This window comes from Cotesia glomerata, linkage group LG4, assembly GCF_020080835.1.
Source record: "Cotesia glomerata isolate CgM1 linkage group LG4, MPM_Cglom_v2.3, whole genome shotgun sequence".
NCBI lineage: Eukaryota > Metazoa > Arthropoda > Insecta > Hymenoptera > Braconidae > Cotesia > Cotesia glomerata.
Genome location: NC_058161.1, coordinates 22929573 through 22944464, shown reverse-complemented (window position 1 = coordinate 22944464; position 14892 = coordinate 22929573). Strand labels below are relative to the sequence as shown.

Genomic DNA, 14892 nt, shown 5'->3' with positions numbered 1-14892 from the left:
ACAATGAAAACGTCGCATAAGCTTTTTAATAAAAGATTTTATATATACACAGAAAAAAAAATTTCTTGACTGGAGAACAAAATTCTTGGCTCAAGAAAATTTTCGGGTTCCTGAAGGAAGACCGAAGTCGTGTTGGCTGAAGTAAAAATTTTTCGTGATATTCTATTCTTGGTGGGAGTAATTTTTTCTTAATTCAAATTATCATAAATACTTGATACAATAAATTTTTATAATTGATCAAGATTTTTAGATACTTTAGGGAAGCAGCGCCACCCAGTGAACACATGACTTTAATATGACGTCATTTATGTCACAGGAATGTCACAATATTTTACGTAAATATGACATAAAATTGACCTGTCTTGTAATTCAATTATGATGCAAAAATATATGATATAATTTTGACATCATACTGATGTAAGTTTATTACTTCTCTATAATATTACGGAAATGACTTAGATATTACATACAACTGACATAATATATAAATTACAATATTACGTGACATTAATGCAATCATTGTATGTCATAACGACGTAAGTTTAACATCATGCGTTTACATTAGTGACAAGTCACGGATGTACGTAATCTTGACGTAAGTTTAACATCATGCGTTTACATCAGTGATAACTCACGGTTGTACGTAATCTTGACGTAAGTTTAACATCATGCGTTTACATCAGTGACAAATCAAGGTTGAACGTAATCTTGACGTAAGATTAATATCATGTGTTTATATCAGTGACAAGTCACGGTCGTACGAAATACCAATACCTTTTGTGAGTCATTATTTAATATCAATAATTTGTCACAAATTTACATAATATTGACGTAATTTGAAAGTCATTTTCTGAAATCAGTGACAAACGATTATTTTTTATAATATTGATAAAATTTGGGGGATGTATTTTTTTAATATTATCGATTGATCGAAATTTATCAAGTATAAAATTTCTTTAACAAGATGTTTTATTTACAATTTATCGCTAAATATTAGTGAAAATTGGTTTAAAATTTTGTAAGAATCAGGAAGAGGTAAACAGCTGATTTAAGCCGGTACCTTGCAAATTTAAGTCCGTTCTTAATAACAAAAATTTATAATTTATAATATTAATGAATATATCTAACATATTAGTAAATAACATGCAAAACATTTTACATTTACGTTTTTAAGAAAAATGCATACAAATTAAATACATGTGGGATATAAATTTTTTATATCTATGCTTGTAGGTATGTTTTCATACACTGCAGAAAAAAAATCTTGACTCAAAGGTAAATTTCTTTGGACCAAGAACATATTAAAGATGACTGAAAATTTCGTGAATGAAGTCAAAATTTCTTGAGACTAAAACACTTCTTCTTGCTCCAATATAACTTCGGCCTCCGTCAAAATTTTCTTGGTGCGAAAAATACTTTTTTTTCGGTGCACATGTTTCTCACTTATATTTTTTCCATTAATTTAGGTACTTTTATCCATTGTAAAAATATTTTCGACTTCATTCAGTACAAATGACATGGTCTGAAGATGATAACAAAATACCGAGTTCAATTTATGTGGCATGAACTCTAAATTTTTAAACCGTCAAGCGAGTAAACGTATAATTTCTTATGATTTTGGGTCAAGAAATTAAATGTCAGTCATTTAAATATTGCACTATTACTTGAAAAATAATTTTCTGACATTAGTGCTGCTACTTATAAAACGTTGTATTAGAAATAATTTAAACAGTTAACAGTACCAAGATTGTCATTGACAAGACTAATAGTATTTTACATCAAGTTTCATAATGTTGTTAGTATGTTCAATTAAAGAAATTGAAATTTGAAAAAAAATTGAAATTAAAAAGAAATATAGATTAAAAAAATTAGAAAAACGGTTGACCCTGAAGGCCATCCCTGCAACTTCCCGCTAATTCCATACTTAGGCGCTTAAAATTGCACCAATGACGTTTTTGAGCTCTTCAAGCTCAAAAATACAATTTATGGGTTATTTTGAGCTCTTCGTTTTGAGCTTAAAGAGATTGCTTTCCTATGCTTTTGAGCTCTTCGAGCTCAAAAGTCTGATAGGGATTTGATGACACTATTTTTTGAATTTGTAAACCGCAATAACTTTTCAATGAATAAACCGATTTTCACGTGGTTGGCAGCATTCGACGCAGTTTTTTAAGCCTCACAAAGAATCTTAAATTTTGAATTGATCGCGCTAGGAATTTCGGAGTTATTCCGAAAAAACACTTTTTTCGGTTTTCTTTAGTTCACGATATCTCTCGAACGAATGAACCGATTTTGACCGGACTGGTGGCGATCAACGTGGTTTTTCGGGGTTAAGAGCTGATGAGTTTTTGGAATTGAATCATAAAGCCGTTTAAAAGTTATTCCAAAAAAACCACATTTGAAAAAAATTTTTTTTTCAGTTTTTTTAAGATTTCTCAAAATCTATTGATCTGAATCGGTCCAAATAGTTTTCAAAATCTAAGTTCAGTCAAGCCCTTTCGAATGGCACCAACCGCGATGAAATCTGTCAAGCCGTTCAAAAGTTATAAGCGGTTCACATACTTAACACACACACACACACACACACACACACACACACACACACACACACACACACACACACACACACACACACACACACACACACACACACACACACACACACGCACACACACACACACACATACACACTCACACACACACACAGCCCTTCAAGAGATGAACGTACCAGGATACCTACGAAGGATAGTCGCTAGCTACTTCACAGATAGAGTCCTGAGATATGACACGAAGAATGGTCCAAAGGAGTATGATGTTACTGGAGGTGTACCGCAGGGTTCTGTTGTCGGTCCACTTCTCTGGAATGTCATGTACAACGGATTGCTGAGACTGAAACTATCAAGAAACGTCAAACTGGTAGCGTACGCGGACGACGTAGCCGTAGTAATAGTCGCCAAGCATCTTGATGAGATAAAACATATGTTCGCTATCACCTTTGAGCGAATTAACCAGTGGATGGACACAGTAAATTTACAACTGGCTAAACAGAAGACCGAGGCTGTACTTATCACTAGCAGAAAAGTGGTGGAAACGATCAATCTAAACGTCGGAGACCAAGAAATCACATCCCAACCATTTATTCGATATCTGGGAGTGATGCTCGATACCCGACTTAACTTTAAACAACAAGTTGAACACGTGACCACCAAAGCATCAGCAGTAGTAGCCAACCTAGTACGATTGATGCCCAACATCGGTGGCCCGAAGCAGACAAGGAGGTCATTGCTATCATCAGTAGTTACATCGGTCCTCACATATGGTATATCCATTTGGGCCGACGCACTTGAGATCCAAGAATCATGGAGGAAAGCATGTCCAGTTTACCGACTGAGCGCGCTAAGAGTAGCCAGCGCCTTTCGAACAATATCAGAGGAAGCAGTGTGTGTCATTTCCGGAAATTTGCCGCTCAGAGTCCTAGCTGAAGAAAGACGTAACCTTTACCAACGAAAGAGGACAACCGCACAAAGTGCCGAGGAACTCAGAGCTAAAGAACGGCAGAACAGCATCGCACGATGGCAATCGCAGTGGGACGCCGCGACAACAGGGAGATGGACACACCGTTTCATACCAAGGATTGACGTTTGGCTTAACCGGAATCATGGCGAGGCCAACTACTATCTGACCCAGATGTTGTCAGGACACGGCTGTTTCCGGGAGTACCTTTATCGCTTTAAGCACGATAATTCCCCAGAGTGTCCGTCTTGCCCAAGAGTTGCTGAAAATGCGGAGCACGTTTTCTTTGAGTGCCCTCGTTTTAACCCACAGCGTGATGAGTTAGAGAAGATCCTGAACAAGAAAATCACACCAGAGTCAATAGTAAAAGAAATGCTGTCATCCGAAGCTGCCTGGAACGCCACAAGCACGTTTACCACCGAAGTGCTTACAGAGCTGCGTTCCATTGAAAGAAAAAGGGCAAATGACAGAAACTAGAAGGAAGGAAAAATAACACCTTAGCCACCAGAAGGAATAGCAGTAGCTAGATCCTCCCCTCACGAAGTAATGCCTGACGGCGGTTTCCATGAGGGATTAGAGGAAAGAAGAAAAGGGGTTTAGGGTTTAGTGGGTAGGGGCGTTAGCGTCGAGTTTTAGTATGACGCTGCGTCGAGTCGCCACATATCCAGGCTGAACAGCTATTCCTGGAATCCGTAAAAAGGATTCCCCTCCCTAAGATAAAACACACACACACACACACATACACACACACACACACACACACACACACACATACATAAAGACACCGTGACAACCTCGCGGGGATAGTCAGGGAAGCTTCCTGTGACCTTCAAACGTCGAGATCTGATGAAAACTCGATTTTTGCAAAACGGGGTGAAAACAATAACTTCCCGATTTTTGAAAATCTTCGATTTTCTTAGCGGGAAGTTAAAATAACCGTTGTTTTCTTGCTCACTGCTCACACTGATGATGATCCTGTAAGTGTTAATGTAAATGACTCAGCCATGACTGTTAACTCAAGCGTAATTGCCATGAATTTATAGTTCTCCAGTGAGAAATTTAAGACATAAATGTCCGCATATAATTGTATTGAAATTTTGATATTGTTTGTGATTATATTTTATGCTACCAACACCGAGATAATCCACAATTTCTTGTGATGGTTGTAAATTTCCAAAACTATCAAAATAAGTTGCATTATTACCAATCTTTTTGTAACATACCCAGTGGGTACCAGGTCTATATTTGTCATCTAAGTTGACTATCGCTGATTCATTTCTTTTAGGACCAGTTTTTGGTAAATCGTTTCTCATGAAAACTCCTCTCAAATTTGGAATTTTCAATTCTCTGATATACTTTAATATATCCTTATTTGTGAGTGCTCAGTGTGGTAGCTCTACTTGTTTTTTGACACTCCTTTACCTTTAGGATAAGGTCTCAAATATAAAACTATTCCACGTCTGTAAGGTCTCAAGTATAATCCTTTACCAATACCAATTTCTTCCATTTTTGCATTATGTCTCTTACTCTTTGCTAGTTGATTTTTATCTGCACTTGCACTATTTACAGCTTTTGCAATAGCTAAAGCTCCACCTGCAAGAGCACCGGTTGCTAGAAGACCTGCAAATAATGGAATCATAAACGGAATAATGCCACCAGTTTTAACTGGTACTGGCGAAATACGTGGAAGTTAATATTTTTTTTTCCACCTGATTTTTTAACTGCCTGACGTGCACCAATCATTGCCGTTTTAATTGGATCACCACCAGTTGTCATAGATTTTTTAGCCTCTCCTACAATTTTCCTCAGTGCTACCTTCTTATTCATCTTTTTCTTTTTACCAATACTTTTCACGTTTGATTTTCTTTTTCTCACACCAGTCTTCTTCTTCTTGCTCTTCAAACCCATTCCAAATCGTCTCTTTAGCTTCATAATTTTATTAACACTCCAAGCGGCGGCTTTTTCACCAATACCAGCGTGTTTTGATTGAACTCTTTGCCACGCTTTTTCAGCAAGTACTTTGTCAGCCTCGTGACGTGCTTCTAAGTTTTTACGATTATTCGAGTAAGCTATATCGTGTTCTTTGCACGCTGCATCCAATTGATTAATACCAGGATCACCACGAGCTAACCTTTTAGCTAATTTTGTGCCAGGTCCACAGTATTAATAGCCAGGTATATGTAATTCAAATGGGAGTTTATTAATAATTCTATTAACTAAACCTTTACCTTTGACACGTCTATGCTCCATCACAGTAGCATAATGACTAATAAAAAAATCGTATAAAAGCCTATACTTATAGCAAAAATCAAAGAGTTGATGATACTGCTGTGAGTGGTAAACATGAAGTTCCAACATCAACCAGCTAAATTACCAGTGACCAATTTTGATCAAATAGTTCAAGGTACTGGATTGAAAAAAGTTAAAAGACACGGTTCTCTGTTACCCAACAGTGTACGTGCAGTGTTCTGTGGTCCATTAAACTGTGGAAAGACTAATGCTTTGTTATCCATCATTATACATCCGAATGGATTGAGATTTGATAATATTTACCTCTACTCAAAATCCCTTGAACAGCCAAAATATAAGTTTTTAGAGTCACTTTTAAAACCTATAGAAGGCATTGATTCTTTCCTTTCAATGAGCATGGAGATGTAATAAAACCTGAAGATGCTAAACCCAACTCATTAATGATATTTGATGATATAGCATGTGAAAATTTTATTAGTATTCTTAGAACTGCATATCTCGGTTTAATTAAATAAATTATTTTATCAATCGTATAAATTCTTATATTTCGGCATCTGTTTATTTTAAAATGTTTATGCGATACCAACGGTCATATTGAATCATTGACACTCGATACTTGGAGCATAAGAAAAATTTTAGACATTGTAAATCTGTCATCACGTATACTGTAACGTTTCTTATTAATCATGGGTGGTATTACTATTATTTGACTTACATATACATGTATGAATATATATGTATTTCGTGGACGCATAATTTTTTTTATATAAATATTCTGAGATTACTTCTTTGACTTACAGAAGGAGTTTGAATCTCACACTTTGCATATCTCAGTCAAAAGAAATTGAATCTCACATCTAGCGTATATCATATGATCTAAAAAGTTTGATTTAACAACTGTTAGTTATTTATACGAGCATTAAGTTGTTTTTGCGAATTTTTTGCAAATTATTAACAATTGTTAGTGATTTATACTAGCATTAATTGTGTTTTTGCGAATTTTTTTTGCAAATATGTCTCAACAAATAATAGAAGCTATTCACAGCCTGGTGGATACAGTGTCTGAATCTTATAACGATTTAAAATCTAACCAAGTGAGTGTTGAACAATGTGAACGGTGTTTTAATGTTTGCCAAGATACTATTAACTATTTTATCAGATACTATCTTATCAGATCCGCAGACCAGTGTGTATGTAAAACGCAATGTTAAAACACAGATTACCCTTCTGCATTGGTATAGTGAACAGTTTTTACTATTGAGTGGTCAAGTTGCAGGTGGTGATTTATTTAGTCGTTTTCTGTTGATAAACTAACTATTTTTTGTGTAAAAATTAATTCGTTTTATTTTATTTGACTAAATGACGTCATCATAATTATTTGATAGTAAAGTCTGCTTATTATTTGTTATAAATATTTCTTGGTGTACTCGGACCCCCCCCGCCCCAGGGCACCTCGTTATTTCGACATTTCTCCGGAAAAATTCGATTTTCTTGAAAATGAGATCTACGACATGATGGATCAGATATTAAAGGAGTGTAAATATAGACTATATTTGGAAATTCTATAGCTTTATCTCTAGCTGGTATTATTAAAATTAATTTATTTTTCTCTAATCTTAAATAAATTAAGTCCATAGCTATATTTATAGCTATATTATATCATATTATATTATAGCTATATTTATATAGCACAGACGAATTTTCAATATATTTTATATATTCCACAAATATATATAAAATATATGAAAAAAATCGTGTGCGTACTCAAAGGAAATGTCTCGATTAGCTTATGTTACGTTCCCAAATTTTGGGTAAATTAATTTAAAAATTATTAATGTCCAGATTTTGACCTCATTAGGATGTCAATAGACTCCAGGTGGGTCGTGTCACTGATTTATCCACGAAGTCACTTTAAAATTTGAATTTATAAGTTTTGAAATAACTTTAAATTAACCTGCCCTCAAATAGGATATGGATGGAGTGCCTAAACGCTGGCTAGCGCTTCGGCGATTTCACCAAGGTGGAAAACAGCTAATAAAAGCGCTTACACCCTGGAGAATAAGGTTTTAATACAAATCCATATTAATCGATTGACAATTAATAAGATTTATTCAAAAAGGATTAGGCAGGTTCAGCCTCGGACCAGCAGAGATTGCTCCTTTGCTAAGTCCGAGGACTGACTGCTCCAGATGAAGTCTGAAGACAGAATGTATATAAAATAATAATTAAAATGAGTTTTTATATTCATTTTTAGCAACGTTGCATCTCAGGTTACTCTATGTGAACATCAACGCAGTCCAAATCTCACAACGTAGACTGTTTAGTCTATTGGGCTGCGTTGACGTTCTAGAAATCTCTTATCTCGAGGTATTTCCATTACGAAATACCTCGGATAATAATTAATTAATTAAAGTAATAATTTATTAACTTTTAAAATAAATTTATAAAATTTTTAATAAATTTAAAATTTACGAGAACGTAACACTTAACTTTAGGACGAGCTTAGATTTAAAAAATGTCAATAATTAAGAAATGACGTTGTATTTTTTCCAGTGATGATATTTCTGATTATGTAAGCTCATCTTGATGTTACACTTATCGAGACTCTTCATTTAAATACCCACACGGATCTTTTATATATTTCGCAAATATAAGAAATACCAAACACAGAAAAAAAGGTTCATTTGAGCCAAAAAAATATTTTTCTTCCTAATTATTTTCTTGAGCGAAAAAAAAATTTTTTTTGACACTAGAAATTTCACTCATTTCAACAAAATTAATTCTCTTGCTTTAAGAAATACGTATCTTGATCCAAGAAAATTTATTGCAGTCTTTAATTATTAGAAAATTTATTAAGTCAAGAAAATCTTCTTGTTTTGAGAAAATTCAGCCTCTTGCTCCAAAAAAATTTTGTTTTTGATAGAAGTAAATTTTCTTGCCTTGAGAAAATTTCGCTATTGCTCCAAAAAATTAAATATCTCGATAGTAAATTTTCATTAATATTTTTATTGACTAACAAGTCAAATGGGAAGATCAAATAACATTGAATCATTTTTTTTTTCATTCAATATGTAAAATTACACGCTAAAATAGTATAAAATGGGTATCAAAATTCAAGAGAAAAATTTTCTCAAGGTGAGAAACTTTTTTTCTTAGTTGAAGTAGGTGCCCAGTAAACACGTTTACGTCAATATGACGTCAAAATGACATCGGGCTATGTCAGGATTTACGTAAGATATAAGTCACGAATGAGTCATATGTGACTCATTATTTCACATCTCTTGACGTAAGATTCTGACGTAAAAATATGACGTTGTCATGACGTTAGTATTATGTCTCAATGACATTTATGATGTCAATATGACGTACCTGTGATGTCTATATCATGATAATGATGTAATTATGACGTAAAAGTGATGTAAGTGATATAAAAATTGTACCTCAGAAAAAAAATTAAAAAAAAAAAATTTCTCAAAAACAAAAAAATTTCAATTTCGAAATCAATTATAGTATAGTGGACTTATTACAATTTTTTAAACACTATTTATATCTAAATACTTGATGAAAAAATCTTGAGGTGTGCTGTACTCGAACTCGGGTCCTCACGTGTCGAAGTCTGGAATGCTGCTCACTTGTCCAAGTAAAGGTTCATGTCATGTATTAACTAACTTATGTGTTAAGCTGTACATTTTAAGAGCTGGAATTGTATAAAATTCAGGTCTAATAATTTATACAATTTCATAAAATTTCATTAAAAATTATGAAATTTTATAAAGTTCTATAAAACTTTTTAAAAACTCTTATGAAAGGCTCGCTAGTGAAACTTGTGATAATGAATAGGCAATTTATAAATTTTCATAAAAATTGATGGATGTCTAAGGCTATTTACGGTTCCGTCACAATTAAACCGCAGACCTTTAAACATGGTTTTTGTGTGTGTTTACTCAGTAATAGGCCATTACAAACGCGGGTAATCGTGTTGCGCCCTTTTAACATGATTTTTGTGTGTCTTTATTCGATATTAGACCATCACAAATGCGGGTAATTTTGTCGGGAGATGAGAACGCATTACCGACGTTTCTTGTAATCATAATGAGCTTTTTTCTCATGGGTTTCAACTGGTTGAAGTGTCTTCGGATGAAATGTCTTTCGGTTAAACTGTCGCCGGTTGAACTGTCCTTCGGTTGAACTGTCACCGGTTGAACTATCGCGGTTAAATTGTCTATGGTTTACTAGTCGCGGCGCCGCTATTTACAGCTTCGAAAATATATTTATTTCGTGATCAGTTTAAACTATTAGCTCAAGAAAAAAAAATTCATGCAGAATTTGTATTTTTGTGATTTTATTTTATATCAAAGTATGGTATAATTAAATTTCTGCTATCCCAGCGCCAAACAATGACTTAGAATTTATGAAGAATTTGATTCAATCTAAAAACATCGATCCGCCGGTGTTACAACGAACTTGTCAGAAAATGATTGAACACTTGTGGTATTTAAATAAAAAATTGGCCACAATCTCATTATTTGACAATAACGTATCAGTTAATGTGAAGAAAAAAATTATTGCGACAATTTCAAATCGGGAAAGTTATACACCAATGCGTCAAATGTAAGAGATTATGGAACAAAATCTTGAATCTTTATTGCAAAAAAATTTAAGTGACTTTGTTTCCGAAAATTTGCTAGAGCTATTCAAAAAATTCGATTTGCCATACGATTTTTTGGGGGATGATGTTTCAGGTGCAGTATTGATTCATATAAAGAATACTTAAAATAATTCAATACGTTGAAATTCACTAATGATGTAGCTGAACGAGGTGTTGCTTTGATTGAGGAATCCAACAATTGCTTCACAAAAGATTTATTCTTCGAAAAATGACATCTGAACTTTTTTGTAGAGCGTTCAATTCTTTACAAAAATATTCAATGGAAATTTCAGAGCAATTTATAGTTCATTAGTTACGAAAATCAGAAAATGAACAGTTTTTAACTTCCCGCTAAGAAAATTGAAAATTTTCAAAAATCGGGAAGTTATTGGTTTTACCCCGTTTTTCGAAAATCGAGTTCTCATCATATCTTGACGTTTTGAGGTCCTAGGAAGCTTTCCCGAATGTTTCCGCGATAATGTCCGTATGTCTGTATGTGTGTGTGTGTGTGTGTGTGTGTGTTTTTTTTTTTTTTTTAAGGGGGGAGGGGAATCCTTTTTACGGATTCTAGGCATAGTTGTTTGGCCTGGATATGTGGCGACTCGACGCAGTGTCATACTAAAACTCGACGCTAGCGCCCCTACCCACTAAACCCTAAACCCCTTTTCCTCTTTCCCCTAATCCCTCATGGAAACCACCGTTACGCATTACTTCGTGAGGGGAGGATCTAGCTACTGCTCTTTCTTCTGGTAGCTAAGGTGTTATTTTACCTTTCTTCTAGTTGTTGACATTTGCTCTTCTTCTTTCGATGGAACGCAAGTCTATGAGGACTTCTGTTGCAAATGTGCTGATGGCGTTCCAGGAGGCTCTTGATGACAACATTGCTTTTACTATTGTCTATGGTTGGATTTTCTTCTTTAGGATCATCTCCAGCTTATCTCGCTGTGGGTGAAATCGTGGGCACTCAAAGAAAACGTGCTCCGCGTCTTCATTGATTCCTGGGCAGGACGGGCACTCCGGTGAATCATCATGCTTGAAGCGGTGAAGATATGTCCGAAAACATCCATGTCCTGACAACAACTGCGTCAGATAGTAATTGACCTCGCCATGACTTCGGTTTAGCCAAACGTCGATCTTCGGTATGAGACGGTGTGTCCATCTCCCTGTTGTCGTGGCGTCCCACTGCGATTGCCATCGTGCGATGCTGTTCTGCCGTTTTTTAGCTCTGAGTTCCTCGGCACTTAGTGTGGTTGTCCTCTTTCGTTAGTAAAGGTTCCGTCTTTCCTCAGCTAGGACTCTGAGCGGCAAAGTTCCGGAAATGACATACACTGCTTCCTCTGATATTGTTCGAATGGCGCTGGCTACTCTTAGCACGCTCAGTCGGTAAACTGGACATGCTTTCCTCCATGATTCTTGGATCTCAAGTGCGTCGGCCCAAATAGATATACCATATGTGAGGACCGATGTAACTACTGATGATAGCAATGACCTCCTTGTCTGCTTCGGGCCACCGATGTTGGGCATCAATCGTACTAGGTTAGCTACTACTGCTGATGCTTTGGCGGTCACGTGTTCAACTTGTTGTTTGAAGTTAAGTCGGGCATCGAGCATCACTCCCAGATATCGAATGAATGGTTGGGATGTGATTTCTTGGTCTCCGACGTTTAGATTGATCGTTTCCACCACTTTTCTGCTAGTTATAAGTACAGCCTCAGTCTTCTGTTTAGCCAGTTGTAGATTTACTGTGTCCATCCACTGGTTAATTCACTCAAAGGTGATAGCGAACATATGTTTTATCTCATCAAGATACTTGGCGCCGATTACTACGGCTACGTCGTCCGCGTACGCTACCAGTTTGACATTTCTTGGTAGTTTCAGTCTCAGCAATCCGTTGTACATGACATTCTAGAGAATTGGACCGAGAACAGAACCCTGCGGTACACCTCCAGTAACATCATACTCCTTTGGACCATTCTTCGTGTCATATCTCAGGACTCTATCTGTGAAAGTAGCTAGCGACTATCCTTCGTAGGTATCCTGGTACGTTCATCTCTTGAAGGGCTTGCATGATGCAACCCCAGTTGGCGGAGTTGAAGGCATTTTTTATGTCTAAAGTTGCCACCAGGCAATATTTCTTCGTTCCCCCCTTCCATCTGGTACCGGCGATTGCGTCTTTGGCTATACCGACAACTAGGTTGATCGCGTCCAGGGTTGATCGTCCTTTCCGAAATCCGTACTGATTGTCTGCTAAGAGTGGATCGACCACTGCTTCTATCCTTTGGTGGATTATACGTTCTAGTATCTTACCGGCTGTATCCAGCATGCAGAGTGGACGATAAGATGACGGTTCTTCCGGTGGCTTTTTCCCTTTCGGAAGTAGTACCAGCCGTTGTTGTTTCCACTTCTGAGGAAAAATCCCTTCCTTCAAGCAGATGTTGTAGACGTCGAGGAATAATGCTGGCGCTGCTTTAATAGATGTTTTCAAGGCAATATTAGGGATTCCGTCCAATCCCGGTGCTTTATTATACCCGACGTGGTTACAAGCTTCCATCAGTTCTTCTTTCGTGACAGGTGGAATATCATTCAGTTCGTCCTGTGCCAACAGATAGTTGAAAACGCGCTGTCGTGGAAACAGCGCAGTCACGATCTTCTGTAAGAGTTGAGGACACGTAGGAGACAGTATTGGCTGATATTTCAAGTGTGCCATGACTACCTTGTAAGGTCTACCCCACAAGTCTTTGTCCACCTCGTTGATTAGCTCTTTCAGCAGTTCTTCTTGCTATCCTTGATGGCTTTGTTTAAATGTCGACGAGCTTTCTTGTATTCTGCGACTAGTTCTGCTTAGTCAGGCCGCCGATAACCACGCTGAGATATTCTTCTTTTCTTGAGACACTCTTTCCGTAGGAAGCTGATGTGTTCGTTCCACCAGTGCACCGAAGGTCTTTGGTTCATACCCCGTTTACGGGGCATGCAGGTGTCGCAAGCCTGGGTCACTCTCTTCATCAAGTCCTTGGTCATTTCTTCTGCAGATCCAGTAGTAAGCGGTTCACTATTTAGGGCAGCTGCTAGAGCACCTGGGTCAAAGGATTTTACCTTCCACCCGACGATGTCAAGTTTCTTAGCCGGTCTTCTAGGATTCTGGTCCTTTGATACTTCCCAGAGAATCGCATTGTGATCGCTGGCCGTGTAGATCTCCATCACCTTCCAGTCGTAGTTGCCTCTGATGAGGCTGCTGCTGACAAAATTAAGATCAACAATAGAACTTACGTCTCCTTTAGTGTACGTCGGCGCATCACCGCTGTTTAACAATAGTACATCTAACGTAGAAAAAGCTTCCAGTAGTTCTTTACCTCGAGCGTTGGTGTGTTTGCTGCCCATTCCACTGCCCAGGCGTTGAAGTCTCCAGCTATTGCCACTGGGTAGCACTGCTTCGCGTCCTCCGTCAGTCGATCCAGAAAGTCCATGAATTCAACAATAGTGAGGCTAGGTGGTGCGTAGCAGCTGTAAAAGCGGATGCCATCTACCGATGCTGCTACAAAGCCGGCGCTGCCATTGTTAACGACACTCTGGAAGGGGAGCTTGCGACAGGACCATATGACAGCTTTTGTGGTGCAGTCAGTTTCCCATGGTTGGCCACCGAGATGTTTATACGGTTCCGATATAAGCACAAGGTCAAGCTTCTGTTCACGTACTGTCTGCATGAGCAAATCATGTGCCGCCTCACAGTGGTTGATGTTTAGCTGTAGTATTCTCATTTTCGTTTATCAGTTATCTTCTTGAGTGCCTCTTGGTATGCTGGGCATCTGCTTGTGCCGGCATGATGGGCGTTATTCTCTGTACCGGGTTGATCCGCACACAGTGCGCATTCAGCAGGCTTATTACATTCGGCGATTTTGTGTCCCTCTTCTCCACATTTAATGCAAAGTTTTGAGCGGTCGACTTCACTTGTGCACTGAACCGCACGGTGTCCAAAATGCCAGCATTTATAACATCGGACTGGTCTTAGTACTGTTCTAATACGACAATTGGTCCAGCCGATCCTAATCTTGCCGTGTTCTCCTACTACTTTCTGCGCTACCGTTGCTGCCAGAGTCACCGACGCAATTTGTGTTCTGCTACGTAAGACCTTACGAATTTTAATGGCCTCTACTGTTATACCACAATCGTTTCCAGCTGCCTCTTGTAAAGCTGTTAGAATGTCATCTTAAGTTGTAGTATCGTCAATATCGCGAATTTCCAGGTCTTCTTCAGGTCCTGTACTAATGACATTTGCGTCCTCCTTAAGTATTCCCGCCATAGTCTTCTGCAGGTCTTTACCTCTATCAATACTGCCTTTCGACAGCGTGATGAGAATGTTCCCTGTCGCGGTCCTGCGTATCTTCTCGACTGTATTGCGGACCTGATCCGGGCGAACGTCCGCCTTGATCCGTGTAAGTATTTCAGAATACTTATCTTTGTTCGCTGGACGGATAATAAGTGCCTCC

General features: G+C 37.5%; 1 long non-coding RNA gene across 1 annotated transcript; it reads left to right on the top strand.

The window, feature by feature from the left end:
* Positions 1–6319: 6319 nt before the first annotated feature.
* On the top strand, positions 6320–9138 carry LOC123263025. Its single transcript, XR_006509078.1, has 4 exons — positions 6320–6330; positions 6860–6870; positions 7531–7535; positions 8926–9138. It is a non-coding gene; the product is annotated as an uncharacterized LOC123263025 (long non-coding RNA).
* The last annotated feature ends 5754 nt before the right edge of the window (positions 9139–14892 follow it).